General features: G+C 42.9%; 1 long non-coding RNA gene across 1 annotated transcript in view; it reads left to right on the forward strand.

The window, feature by feature from the left end:
* Positions 1–4,426: 4,426 nt before the first annotated feature.
* LOC306917452 overlaps positions 4,427–15,316 on the forward strand; it is a 97,656-nt gene continuing 86,766 nt past the window's right edge. Inside the window, exon 1 of the long non-coding RNA XR_013789182.1 lies at positions 4,427–4,830. This is a non-coding gene — a long non-coding RNA (uncharacterized lncRNA). The remainder of the gene's footprint in view (positions 4,831–15,316) is intronic.

Below are 15,316 nucleotides of genomic sequence, written 5' to 3' on the forward strand. Positions count from 1 at the left end.
CGGACCCCCATTTGAAAAGACATGCCAGGGACCCCCATAAGAGAAGATTTTTACGGCTCTAGCAGTGATTCTCAATCCGTTTCATTTCAAGGACCCCCAGTTTGACATGCATTAAGCTACGGACCCCCATCATAAATGGCATTCCTATATCTCTGGGACCCCCAATTCATATTGTTAAATCAATGCTAATTTAACTCTGAGAGTGGACAAATGGAACCAAATGGACCCGTTTGTACACTCCCAGACTGGCCTATGATAGTCGCTCCTTTTGGGCTTGTTTTCATAGACCGGGGTTGCTTATTTCTCTTGCAAACTCTGGCAACACTGGCAGGGAGGCGAGGAGGGGGCGTCTGGAGCCTGCCTATCTCCACTGCACAGAGTTGCCTATAGGGCCAAAGCACTCGAGGATGCCAAGATCTGATTGAAGAATGCATCACGGCTGTCTGCTTGAAAACCTCCTAACTCCATCTGTGTCTAAAACTATCAACAAATAAAAACTAGACTAAAATGTTAGGGAGGGACTAGTGGAGAAGAGATCCAGTAGAACTAAAAGAATAGTCATCTTACGTTTGGTTGTGTTTGTGTGCAGGTGTGTCACTCTCCGCAAATAGCAGATCTACAAGCTCACAACATGTCGCCCACGTGACACGTTGTGAGCTTGTAGATCAGCTATTTACAGCATGCAACCAAGTGTAGAATCAACCAAAATCAACTGTACATTAAAGTCTACTAAAATCACATGATATTTTGTCGACTAAAACTACACTAAAACTATAACTTTTCATGATAACTGAAATGACAAAAACTATATGACATTTTATTCCAAAAGTTTGCTGTCAAAAATCAACACTGTTTTCAACTTGCAGTATGTTCTTTTCATTTTTTGTATCTGTAATTAAATGCCCTACTACTTCATCCTATACAAGAGTGACGCGCAAATGTTGCCAAAATCGTCAATCTACCAGCTCACACCACGTCACAGGGTGACATGTTGTGAGCTTTAGACCGATATTTTTGTGTTATTTGTTGTTTTTAGGTGAAAGTGGTTAAAGGATGACTTCATCCATTTTCAATCTATCTTCATGAATTGGTCTTCAAAATTATAATACCGGTAATACGTTTCCACATTTTTTATTTAGATTTGCATTAACGAGAGAACAATGGCTTCCATTATAACATGCTACATTTCCAGGAATGAAAGCCTGCGATTTATTTTTGAGTGGTGCAACCATAGGGTGCAGCCACTCCAAATCCCTATGTTTAGGGTACCAACAGGGGGCGCTGTTGCACCACTCACTTCAGACAGGTCTGATTTATTTTTTATTTTTTCAATTTCAAAGTCTGTGGTTTCTATTAGCTTGGATTCCCCATCAATAATGTCACTGGTAGGCAGGTTTCTGAACTGTCCACAGCCCTCCTCTGAGACACAGGGTGAGTAGACAGGTTTCTGAACTGTCCACAGCCCTCCTCTGAGACACAGACGAGTAGAAAGAAATGTGTGCTATTTTATCATGAACATTAATAATAAGGGTAATAATAATAATAATAAGTTGTGCTTTACAGAAAAAATACTAAAAAAGACTAAGCATATCAAACAACATAAAAGTCAAGTCCCAGTCAAAATACATGAAGTACTAAAAACATCAAACAACATAAAACAGAGCAAGGTCAGTGACCAATTATGTGAGGACCAATTATGAATACGGGTGAAAATGGGTGAAGTGGTCCTTTAAGTGTGTCTGAGTACTGTATTTATGCAAAGTATTAACAAGAGCTTGTGACAAAAAATATAAGTCGGATCCATTTGGAACACAGCTTAGTTTGTTTTTTTCACCCCTTTTCCAGAAAAAGTAACATATTTTGCACATACAAGGTTTCCGCCCGGCAGCAACAGATACTGTACGAGGAATACCATTATTGTTATTTTTTCTTCTTCATATTCCCCGCTGCCATAGTTTGTAGCCTCTACTTGAACTCACTACAACACTCCACAATTCCCCTCAGAGATGTAAATGGACCTTATGATTTATTCAGATTCATACGAGATGGAGAGGATCAGCCCGATTATGGGAACAGGTGCTCCCATAATGACTGCCAGTGCTTGTGTTGCAAGACATGAGGGTGTGATGCACGATAGTCACAACACAAGCCCCAACGATATGTTTTCGTGGAATTAGACAATTTTTTTCTCTCTGCAGTTTGAAATTGGGAAATGAACCCCTGTCAGTGATCCTAGCCTAGGACTTCCAAAGAAGAGTATACACCCGGAAATAATCTAAAAACAATCCAGACGGTCATGTCTAGTTATAGGATTTATATATATATATTTAAAAAATACATTTTTGTATACTCTTGTTTTTTTCTGAGTTTTTGGTGAGAACAAGCTACAGTATATTCAACTGCCAATAGCAATAACCCTTTTCCCCCAGATGAAAGTAGAGACTTTTGTCTTTCTTTTGAGATATTTGGTGTTTACATCGTCATAGAACAACATATTTTGTTGGTCTTGAAAAATTTGTAAGAATGCTCAAACACTCTATGGCAGTGACTGAGTTAACCCTCCATACTTTAAAAATCACACCCGTGTGAACTGAGTGGTGTACGGTCTTATATAGACTGATCAGCTGTGGTCTGACGTAATGAAATCACACCTGTGTGAACTGGGTGACCATAGCAACCATGCTAATTTTTTGGTACGAACAGACAGACAGACACAAACAAAGCCAGTTGTATAGGAGTGGTTTACACCACTCAAAAATGGAAATGTAGAAAGTAGAAAATAAGCAAGCATAACAAGAGAAGCCCTGAATTCTCTTTTGAGGCTTTTCTGCAGAGGTGCAGGCATTCACACGTCCAGTTCAGTGCACCTCTGACGGGGGGCTTTTTGTCCAAAAGCTGCCGGAGTCTCCACTCTGTCCTCTGTCGCCACTCATCACCACCACCGGCCACCATGCTTCATCAGTGCGCTGAAGAGGCCCGCCCGCCAGCTGCTCCCTGCCTCCGCTCCGAGGCTATTTCACACTCCAAAGGCACACGCGCAGTCATTTTAGAGGCGCCGCTATGCAAATGGACTGAAATATAAATGTGTGTTCTGTGAGCCAACACATTTAGGGATGAGAGCCGCTTGCCTCGCTGCCTTCTAGTGCAAGATTCCCTTGATGTTCTGCATTAGCAGTGGTTCTCAAACGGTTTGAGAAGGCCCGGATAGGACGGTCTGCATGGCACTTCTGGCTGGGAAGAGAGCATGGAATCTTCTTCGGGTTTGAGTAAGGACGTGCTGTGATTGGCCAGTGTACGTGTGCAAGGACACGCTGTGATTGGCCAGTAAACCCTTAGATATCCATATATGGAGCTGTCCTGTCCTGACCTGTTCCATATGTTGATCCTTCTCCACCCGTCCTTCCTCTTCGATGTCTCCCTGTTGACTGATACCTGTCCATTCAAACTCTAGACGGGCCTGCCCCAAAGTTATTAGTGCAGCCACGCCCGGCAGCCAGAGAAAACTAGAGTTCTCAACAAGCCCGAAAATTAAGGCCCGGCCCTACCTGGGCCCTCATCAAACCCTGTACACTCAAGACACTGCCCCGTTGCCACCCTTAGATCTCCATATATGGAGCTGACCGGTTCTGACATTTCATATGTTGATCTGACCTCATCAAACCCTGTACACTCAAGACACGCTCCATATATATGGCCAGTACAGAATTAATTCCATATGTTGATCTGACCCCCCATGCTAAAGCGCCAGTGCTCGCCCAGCAGTCTGCCGTCACCCAGGCGGATGCGTGCACGCTCGCCCTAAAGGGCGAGGTCGCTTCTCGCCCTCAGGGCATCTTACTGGTATTTAATACTCAATACTTAATATCATGTTTTCGATTTTTTCATAATAATGTTTTATATTATCTATTAAATAACCTAGTTTTAAACATCGTTTTGAATTATATGATTGATGTGCACAGTTTTAGCTATAGGCTATTCCATACTGTAAGTCAACACCTATTCTAGATATCATATAGCCTACAGTAGGCCAGGCCTATACATTCACTCCATTGTCATGATAGGGGGAGGTCCAAAAATGCAATTATTAAATAGGCAAAACTGTAATAATAAATACGGCATTGGAAAAAAATTCAATAAAAATTATAACATGAATAAATGCATTTATTACTTTACCTGTACATTTGGACCTATGGACTTACTTCCATAAGTGGGGATTGAACTTGAAGTGATGTCCCCCCCCCGTCGGCCGCTGAAGTGGTTTGCTCCTCCGTACGTCAGTCTGACGTTTGGTAAGCCCAGATAGCCCAGAGCCATGTGGGTAAGCCACTTCAAAACAAACACAGGTGGCGAAATTAATTATTACATGATATGACGCAGCAGGTGAATTCATTCTACTGATGGTTGAAATGGAGAGAAAACAAAACCAAACAACAGAACAGAAAAGGCTGTCGCGGAGAAAGTATGAGCTAAAAACAAACCCAAATTGTCTGTAGGCTGGTGTCCACGGTGCGGGAAAATGTTTATATAATTAACAATTGTTAGTTATAAAGATAGGCTATGTTTGGCCGCTGAAAAGAGGAATAATGGGATGCGAAGTGTTTCCCGCCTGTTATTTCTTCCTACAAATGAATGCACAAAGCTATAACCTGCTCACTGACTGCTTTAATAGGCCTATATATTATCTATCACCTATAATAACTGGACTCCAATGTGTACGTTTTTCTCAGTGACAGCATGTGAGCGAAGCTTTTCCACATTCAAATTCATAAAACAAAACGACTATGGAGCACAGAATGACCATGGAACGCGACCATTGACGGATTCAATAAGGTAGGACATAAATAAGCAAAAGTGTATCATTCTATTCTATTCTGTTCTGTATTGTGCTTTGGTCGTCAACTACTGCCCTATTCCAAAGTGCAGTAACTACGTTTTTGGACACACCGGTTTATTTGTGTACGGCCTATCCAAAAGTCAAATTAGCAAGTTATTTTGGGGGATAAACTAACCTCGCGTCACCAGGCCAGGGATAAAGTTACCTCAAGACCATTATTTACAATTAGTGTCATATCTCATTTGGGTGACCAGTTAAAACACTTTTAAACCATTATGGCATATGGCCACCAGTTACTGCACTTTGGTAAACAGCTGTTCTGTGCGTCTTTACGCATGCAGTGCAATGTTGGTGTGTGCGTTACAGTAGGCTACTTGTGTTTTTGGCCGCTGTGCTAATGTGCTTTTTTTTTGTCGTGTGAATTTGATTGTAATAGACTTTAACTATTCGCTTTTATGATGTCTTATGCTCATATATATGAATAATATGATGTGTACAGTGTGAGTTATGGTCATATGGTGCCTGGCTGGAGGTGTAGCATGTTTGTTGGCGGCTGCTTTTAAAGTTTTACCCCATTTACGTGTTTGTCTGTGGAGTGTGAAGCTGCATGTAGTATATTAAGTAACAATTGTAGGAAATGAGAAGATGATTTGATAGACAAGTAAGTTAGTTACTAGTAAGCTAGTTTAAAAAGAAAAAAAAAAGATGTACGGTAGTGGTTCTCAACCCCCCAAAATGTAGGGTAGTGGTTCTCAACCCCCCAACATGTATAGGACCCCCACCCATAACAAGCATTTGGAATTGTATTAATTGAGGCGTTACAACGCCTCACAACACAGGGCGTTGTGACACATTGTGAGCTTGTAGATCTGCTGTTTTCAAACGATTTGTATGCATTCGAAAACTTGAAATGGAACATTCTGCATAATGAGTACTTTTACTTTTGGTACTTTTAGTACATTTTGATGCCTCTATTTTTGTACTTTTACTAAAGTGAATTTTGAATAGCAGACTTTTACAATGTTGTATTTTACTTAAGTAAACCATTTGGATACTTTTTCCTCCACTGAAGATAGCAGATGTACAGTACAAGCAGCACGGTACAAAGTGACACTGTCTATGTGAGCTTGTAGAATTCTGCATCAAAATCTGTCCTCCGTCCAGCACGATTCACTGTACAGTACAGTTGTGCCGCTCCCATCACTGAATTGACCATCTCATCATAGGAGGCTGAATAAATCATGAGGTCTGTTTTGCACCTCTGAAGGGATGTATTGATCATTACTTTACCTCACCTCTGAAGGGATGTATTGATCATTACTTTACCTCACCTCTGAAGGGATGTATTGATCATTACTTTACCTCACCTCTGAAGGGATGTATTGATCATTACTTTACCTCACCTCTGAAGGGATGTATTGATCATTACTTTACCTCACCTCTGACTGTGTGTCAAACAGCCAATTAAAAAGAGCCTACAGATCGTCCATTTTCGACAAATGCTTGACTGTTTTTCCTCCAATGTCCATCCACTTTTTTCCGAATGTTTGCCTATTGCTTATGAAATGCCCAGAACACTACACACCATATCTATTTTCCAAAAAGTGCAGATCTGCAAGATCATTGGCAATGCTGGTGTTCCAAGTGGTCAATGAAAAAATATTGTGTACAAAGATGAATATGAATCCATTCACACACGGTGTGCAAGTGGAATGCACACATTGAGATTTGACAAACATGACCAAGGCCAACTTGTGGGAACAAAGACAATGTATTTCAACTACGGATGACTTTGCTACAAACACGAATCCGACCCACCCTTATGGTAATGGAGATTTGTTTTTCATACTAATTTGGTCAGATAGCGGAAGAAGACGACGCTAAGAAGGGAAATAAATTGCACCCGCATTTCAATAGTGATGGAATGAGACATTTCAATGACAGTGTGAACTTTATGTTCGGCAGCGACGAACAAACTTTTATTTTTTGACAGCAACCAATTCAGCTTATATACAGTATAGATAACAATATGAGAGGAGAAGACAGGTTGGAGAGATATAGTGTACAAGGTGAGTGTGAGAAAGATAGTGGGGGGGGGGGGGGTGCCGTGTGTGTGTCGTGCATGCCTATTGCCTACGGGGGATATTCGAACCCAGTTTTCAAACCAATCATATTTCCATTCTTGGGACCCCCCACAATAATCATTTTTTGAACTGTGGACCCCCCATCCTGACAAACAATTTGAATTGTAGGAGTTGAGGCAATACATTTAGTTTATTGTGAAAATAGCCGTTCTACAAGCTCGAGGCGTCTATTTTCAAAATGTTTGGCTTTTTCTTATAATATATTATAATGTAAGAAAGAGACAAAAATATATATATTTATCTCCAACCCGGCCCACAGATTGGCAACCACTAGAATCGAATCCACCCCAGCCAATCTCAAAGTGTATTTATTTACTGTTGTGCGAATTCACCCTCATGTAAAAGCTATTTGCCGACCTCTACTCTGCAGTATATGACCTTTTATACTTGATTATAAAGGGCACACGTTCTGGTCAGACAGCTGTCTTATGTACAGGCAGAGACTATCATTCCTCTCTTCATATCAACATTGAATGAAAACTCACTTCTCTGACCTATACTGGCAAGTGCTGTCGATCGGTGCTTAGATTGGACACATGCAAGCACGCGCGCACGTGCAAAGATAGTACCAGTATAAAAAGGCAAGTGCTGGATTTTAAGTATGAATCGGATAAGATTCACTGTTTCCCAAACAGAGGGTCAGGACCCATCTTTGGATAACACATTTTCTAATTAAAACACACACTTACATGAACAAAAACAAATCTAAACTTTTCATCAAATCAAAAAATGAATAATTTCCATAAATAAAAAAAGCTTAAAGGTGTAGTGAAACGGAAATGGTGGGCATTTTATTTTGAAGTTTCAGACGGTTTCAGCTCGAAACACCGCTCTGAAGTTTCTGAACCAATCAGAGCGTCGCATTACTTCAGGCGATGGGACGGTAGCTAGGGACGGTAGCTATGCTATACGCAGGACACATGGATTGTTTGTTTACAAGTCAGATAGTCGGCCAGCTGTACCAGTTTACTGTTATGTGGCTTATTTCTATCCTATAATGTTTTCAGATACATATTGTAGCGTGATGATTAAGTTGAAACAGAGTAATACACTGTCTGGATGTCATCTTGAATGGGAATAAAAACGGAGGATTTCTGTAATCAGTAGCAGCTGTGTTGGACAGTGTTGGAAGGATGCGCAGATATGGGGAATTAAACGGGTGAGCTTCATTTTGTATTGGCTTTTATCGACGTGGGCCTCGACACGTCGTCACGCAGTACGTTTTCGTTTTCTGGAAGTAATTAAAATTCGATTTTATGGACTTTTGATATAAAAATACACAAATTTACCCATTATTTTGGCATCCATTGTTAGGTATGCTCAATTGACCATTGATGACCACGGATGTGGTCTAAAAGTGTGAAAAACATATTTTTCATTTCACTACGCCTTTAAAAAGTAGTGAAATTAGTAGATATACAAGCTCACCTGTGAGCTTGTAGATCTGCTATTATCGCTTGTTCGGGTCCCCAGCATGATGTTCTCTTTTGGGTCGTGGCGTGAGCTAAAACGTGTGGGAACCACTGCTATAGTATAGATACCGAAAAATATCTGAAGTTCAAGTACGGACGCTTTTTCCATGAGAAACTAATTTCATAGCTAGCGGGGAAACGCTGAAGAATCATAAGCAACGAAAAAGAAAAAGGCAATTTCTGCTAAATTGGCTATTATTGCTGCCTCTCTCCCCCTCGTCCCTCTATTTGCCTGATCAATACATGGACATTTCAGGACGGATCGTAGTTTGCACAAACACTATTTGAGAAAATCATTCCGCCGCGATTTGCGAAGGTAAACACTTTCTGCAGCGGCGTGATAAACGGGTATCGGTGAACTGTTGGTGGGAATATGGAGAAGCGCTCTCTCTCTCTCTCTCTCTCTCTCTCTCTCTCTCTCTCTCTCTCTCTCTCTCTCTCGGCTGCCAGACAAGCATACTGTGTTGTAGAGAGAGCATAGAAAGAAGCCTGTCTGTCACTGTGGATATACTGTATATAGTTTGACAAAGACACATCAAGGCTGTCGTCCCCAGCATGCTCATCTGTATACGCTTTGATTTCACTATTATTTATTTACTTGCAATGGCTGATTCAAGTGTTCCATAATTTGTTTTGTTAAAATGAATGTCACATAGCTTTGTATTGCCATATATTAGGCTCATTATTGTTTTGGTATAGAGCAGGGCTTTTGTTGTTTTTCTCTCGGGTTTCACAGTGTGCATATTCTTGGGTGTACAGCAGTGGTTTTCAACCAGTGGACCTTGAGGGGGTTCGAGGTGGTCCCCAGCTAAATGTGCCCAAAATTCCCCGCGATCAAACTTGGGGCTTGGAATCATTTGTTTGGTATAGGGCCTATCCATATTCTTTTCCAACTCGTAGCGACTGGCGAGGGGGGGACCAAAACAAAGCGACGTCGAAAAAGCCCGAAAATTACAGGAATTTGAGTTATGGTACGGGAATATGAGTTATTTTTTTAATTGTTTTACCATCAACTCTAAACCGGATCACGCTGCGATTTAGAAACACAGACCAGGCTTTACTCTGAGGTGGAAAGCATGGTAACGCGAGGTTAGTTCCAATTGCTTCTGGCCTCAGCAGCAATTGCTGCCTGAAATATTGCTCATTTTATATTCATTGAATACAAATATTAATATTGTATCCATGAGTTGTCCTGACTGAACTGTACTTCTACAGACTGTAACAGACATGACCTCTCTTCACTCGTCACTTCACTTTTCCAGATCTTTCTTGTAAAGTATGTTTCTCCTCCCCCATGCAATGTCGTGCCTTATTTGGTGGTGTTAACACTTTCCTTGCCACGTTTAAGGTCAAGTTTAGTTGCTTCCCTGCCACGCTTTTCAGCCGCAAGGTCTTATTTTGAAGAGCCACCAGCTGATTTGGTGTACCGGAGGTTTTAATCTTAATCCGGGGCAGCCGCTAGATACTTTAGCTTTCATCAGAAGCGCTAATATAGTACCGCAGGTCGCAGGGATTTCTTTTATTGAGCTCCTAAAACATCAATGTTCTGTATGATCACCTCAATCTGAGCTTCAATTCAGAGAAAAACACTGCTAAAGATCATCGCTAAAGATAGTGTGGGCGGAGGGAAAATATTCAATGACTTCACAACATGGAATCAAAGCGTACTCTACAACCGCTAATTCCTAGTGTATGCCAGAGGACAATTTCACGATGAATTAAAATCTCCACGATACGATTATTGTGAGGGTTTTTTTATCACGATAAATGATAACGATTAACTCCCCATCCCAAGTCTTAGTGCTTTTTCTGGTTTTATCCTCTTCTCTTGACAGTTGTTGTGTTGACCTGTACTACAAACTGTCAATAATATTTTAAATCAATAGTGTGAAATGAGGCCAATTTACACCTGGGACAATTTCATACTTTTAGGAAATGACGCACAAGCCTCAAATGACGATGATGATAATCTCTTACACGCCAAAGTTTATCGAATACTTGAAAAATACTTGGTTAATTGGATCCTTGGTTGAGTTTGTGTTACATAAAGACTGGCTCGCATCAGCGTGGCTGATAGCGTGCACTCTGCAGCACTGCTTTAATTATGAATTGTATAAAACAATGAATTAGTTATGTCTCCCGTGGGACTTAAAATCGAAGGCATTGCTTACAGGCTTAACCGAATGAATCAAGAGTGCTAATTTCTTTTTTTTTAAACGCAGTACTTCTGATTTCAGAAATTAATTCTCCGTTTGAGCAGCCAAGCAGGATCGGCACAATGATAAGAAGGGGGGATTTGAATGGGTGATGTGCTTTTCCACGTCGTTAGCTATAAGCGCTTCACAAGTAATGAAAGGACCTGTAAGATTGGCAAAGAAATTCAAAAAAATGCAGCCATAGACACGAAAAGTGCTTCATGTCTTCTTTGGGTGCCGACAGAATGTCAAAAGTGTGTGTGTGTGTGTGTGTGTGTGTGTGTGTGTGTGTGTGTGCGTGTGCGCACGCGTGCGTGCGTGCGTGCGTGCGTGCGCGCAAATGGAAGTCACGTGGTTTGGCCAAACACTTGTGTTTGATGGGGGGGAAATGTTGTCCATGTTGTGTGTGCCCCATGGGCGTAGCTTGAACTTGACCCCAGGGGGGGGCGAATGTCTGGGGGAATCCCGCGCACACGATTTTTTGACCTTTTTATTAATTATTTTGCCGTTTTTATACAATGCCCTAACCCCAACAAATTTGTTATTTAGGACGGCAGCGCGCACACACACACATGCACTACAGCCGTACAGCGAGTCATCATGTCATGATAAGAGAGATGATTACAAACTACAGTCAGAAGCACACCACAAGTTACAACAACCGGCATTGACAGGACACTGCAATCCTGCAAGTTTGTTTATTTACCTGATTGCTGTCAGTGTTGCCTTATAGTTCACTTTAGAAAACTGCAGAAATAAGTATAGGCTAGTTCGTTGCAGAGGGGCGGGCTGGCATCTTTGTAATATGTCTCGATTCTCTCGAATGTCCACACAATGATTATAATCAAAATAGTAAAGTTTACTGAAAAGCTTCGGCAGGATAACAACACAGCAGCATGTACATAAGAGTCACAACAACTCATGTTAGTCACCCAGACACGACCTGCTTTACGGCAGATTTGTAACCATAGTGATGCCAGTCTCTTAAAGCAGGGGTTCTAAACCCGTGGGTCGCGACCCCCGGGGGGGTCACACAAAAAAAGGTGTGCCCTGTGATGCCCAATGTGACCCACCTGTTAACCGAAAATTCTAAATAAAAACAAAGTTTAAAAAAAAAAAAAAAAAAGGTGTGGCCCCTTGCTCTGGCGTTCGGGTTGATTGATTGAAATGTTTTTAACAGTATGCAGGATGGCAAACGAAAGCACAAGTCAATACAACAATACTACACACTGGGGTGTGATGTGACTTAAGGCCTATTTATACTCCAGTTTTAGGTGGTAAGGTGAAAAGTCTGACCAGTGACCAACCAACACGTCACGCCGCGGTGATGATAAGCGACTCACCGCTCACCCAGGGACGTGCTGGCCATTGGGAAATTCGGGACAACTCCTGAACGGCCAGTGCAGGCCGGTCTGGGCCAGCCGTTCTTTTTTTTTTGTATTAATAAAATAGGCGCGCAGCCTTTGGCCGCGCGCCTAGAGGGCCTCCGCAACTCCACTTCCCGGGCTGAATTATGGACCCACTACGTCCCTGCGCTCACCCCAACACGTCCTCTCTGTTTTTGCTAACCACCGTTTCGGTGTTCACCTTATAACCTAAAACTGGAGTATGATCTATGAATAGGCCTTTGGAGAAACCCCACCCGAACCGCATCCCTCTGTGTCTCAGTCCCGTGGAGTTAAGTGGTACTCTGACAAATTGGAATGACCCACGGGAGAGAATTAAAAGAGCTGGTCCGTGCTGATACAACCCCAGAGAATGAAGAGCTGGTCCGGCCGTGCATGGCTGATACAACCCCAGAGTGCTGACATTTCTCTACAGGGGATAATGCATGCATTAGACACGGTGATAGAGAGTAACTAAGTATACCGTTTTTTATTATTTTCTTCTTTGAGGGGCGCTAGCCCCTTGTATGCCCAGCTTTGTGTGTTGATTATTTGACAGATGTATATTCTGATTGTCAATACTGTACCTTCACTTCTACTCCACTACATCTCTGAGACAAATAGTGTATTGTACACTCTCTGAGTTATACAGACCCATAAGTTCCTTACTATCATTTAGCTGGGGACCCGCTGGAACTCCCTCAAGGACCCCTAGTGGTCCCCGGACCCCACTTTGGGAACGACTGACATAGTGCAGCTTTAAGTAAGAAAATGCAAGCGTTTTCTCCAGCACTCATTAGAAAGCAGCGCACTTGAGGAAGTCGGGGGAAGACGTGGGGAGAGAGTGCCGTCCCTCCATGCCCCCCGTGGACCCCGACGGGGCCATGCACCTATCACACCGCAGGGCTCTCTCAACGGAAGGAGCTATTTAATGAGCCATCACAAGTATTAAGGCCAATAAAGGAAAAGAACAGAAAACAGGAAAGGAGAAGAAAAAAAACGGTATCCCGCCCTAATTTCCACTCATTAATTAGTGGGAAACTGTGCTCATCAAAGACATGGTGCATGGTGGGCTCCCAGCGAGCGAGCGCGCGCACGGAAGGGGGGGCGGGCTTTCCCGGTAGGGGGGTGCAGGCAGTCCGGGGGGGGGGGGGGGGGCAGTTGGTTCCAGGGCATTCAGCGCTCTCACTAACTCTCCAGGCACCACACACACACACACACACACACACACACACACCCGACACAGCACTCTGCCACAGATTCAACAGATGCACATCAGTTTCCATTGCTACCAAAAAAGAAGCAGGCTAGGATTCACACACACACACACACACACACACACACACACACACACACACACACACACACACACACACACACACACACACACACACACACACACACTTCAGTTCAGTTAGATGTTTAGGCTTCTGTAGGAGAAAAAAATAGCCACGTATTTTGCTGAGGCAGCAGCTGTCACGGTAATAGGCCTCTTATAGAATGTGTTGCAAGTTCAAGGGGAAAGGAGTATATCGATTACATAATCACCGTCGTAATTCTGTGCCTGACCTCTACTGCATCAGTGTTCATTTTGTTGACTAAGACTAAAAGACTAAGGTTTTTGATATTTAAATTAGTTGACTAAAAGGCCATACTCCAGTTTTAGGTGGTAAGGTGGCCATGTGAGACATGTGTTTGGGTGAAGGCTCATACATAGTCTGGATTTTCGGTGGTTAGGTGACCACCGAACTACAACATGACGTCACGAGCCGCGGTGAAGAGCAAACCACCGCCACTGCTCCAGCCCTTCTCTCTGTTTTTACTCACCACCGCTCAACGTTATTTCAGCTCCGGTGGTCACCTCACCACCGAAAATCCAGACTATGAATGAGCCTTGAGCGGCGGTGAATCGCTTACCACCGAGGCGGTGACGTCACTTTATCACCTAAAACTGGAGTATGAATAGGCCTTAACTTTGGGGTGCAATGTTTTTTTTTACGGTTTCAGTCTGAAACGGAAGGCTGTACGTTTCTGAACCAATCAGAGCGTCTCATCCCTTCAGGCTATGGGACGTAGCTCTGCTATGTCCATGACACGCTGAGTGTCTACAAGTGAGAGACAGGCGGCCAGCTCAGCATGTTTGCTTCACAATCATTTAACCACTTAAACAATTATTGTATACTTTAGCTAGTCAAAAATAGGAAGATCTACGAGCTCATAGCCAGGCACAAAGTAGCCTCGGAAACCCAGACGTTTTTATTTCCAGGGAGAAAAAAAAACCCGTCTGGGGCAGAGTCCACTTCAATTCGGCATACAGTAGCACAAACGTCGCTCACTCTGCTGATTTCTGATCGTCTGCACCTTTGTTAAATTGACACACACACACACGTACACACGTACACACACACTCTTCTCTCTCTGTCGCTCTAATTAATTAGTCTGCCTCTAGTTCCACTTTTAAAATGTATGGAAATATTTGAGAATACCTGTGTGTGTGTGTGTGTGTGTGTGTGTGTGTGTGTGTGTGTGTGTGTGTGTGTGTGTGTGTGTGTGTGTGTGTGTGTGTGTGTGTGTGTGTGTGTGTGTGTGTGTGTGTGTGTGTGTGTGTGTGTGTGTGTGTGTGTGTGTGTGTGTGTGTGTGTGTGTGTGTGTGTGTGTGTGTGTGTGTGTGATATATATATATATACTGCAGCCAAATACAAATAATTTTGACCCTTGACATGAAAATGTTTGAGAACCACTGCTCTACCATCCAGTTAGTACGTCAGCAAGGGAGGGGGGGGGGGGAGCCTCCGCCAATGACCTCCATGTGTGTGAGAAGCATAATTAGAATGGATCTAATATCATTTTAATACGCATCCCTGACTCAACCCCCCCCCCCCCCCGACTCCCCCTCTCTGACAGGCCCGTTATTTACCCAGGGAGGGCCTGCTGCATTTTGATAAGACCTTCTGTCTGGAGACATTAATGTAAAGCCCAAGCCAAGGAGACGCCGTTCAATTAGAGAGAGAGAGAGAGAGAGAGAGAGAGAGCTGGGCATCCTGCAGGAATGTGAGGAATTCTTAACAAACAGCCTGCCTGCTGCTGCCACCTCCTCTTCAGACAGACACGGGAGGAATGCACTACTACTACTGCACTTTTTAGGAGCACAGAAGTAGTAACGGAACCGCCTGTTTTTGTTTGACTCGAGGGTCTTGTCGTCGTGATCTGTACGCCTGTTCTGTTCTCTTGTTCTTTTGTCTTGTTTTGCAGTGACCGTCTTTATTGCTCCTTATTTTCCTTATAA

This window comes from Electrona antarctica, assembly GCF_951216825.1.
Source record: "Electrona antarctica genome assembly, chromosome: 24".
In the NCBI taxonomy this organism is placed as follows: domain Eukaryota; kingdom Metazoa; phylum Chordata; class Actinopteri; order Myctophiformes; family Myctophidae; genus Electrona; species Electrona antarctica.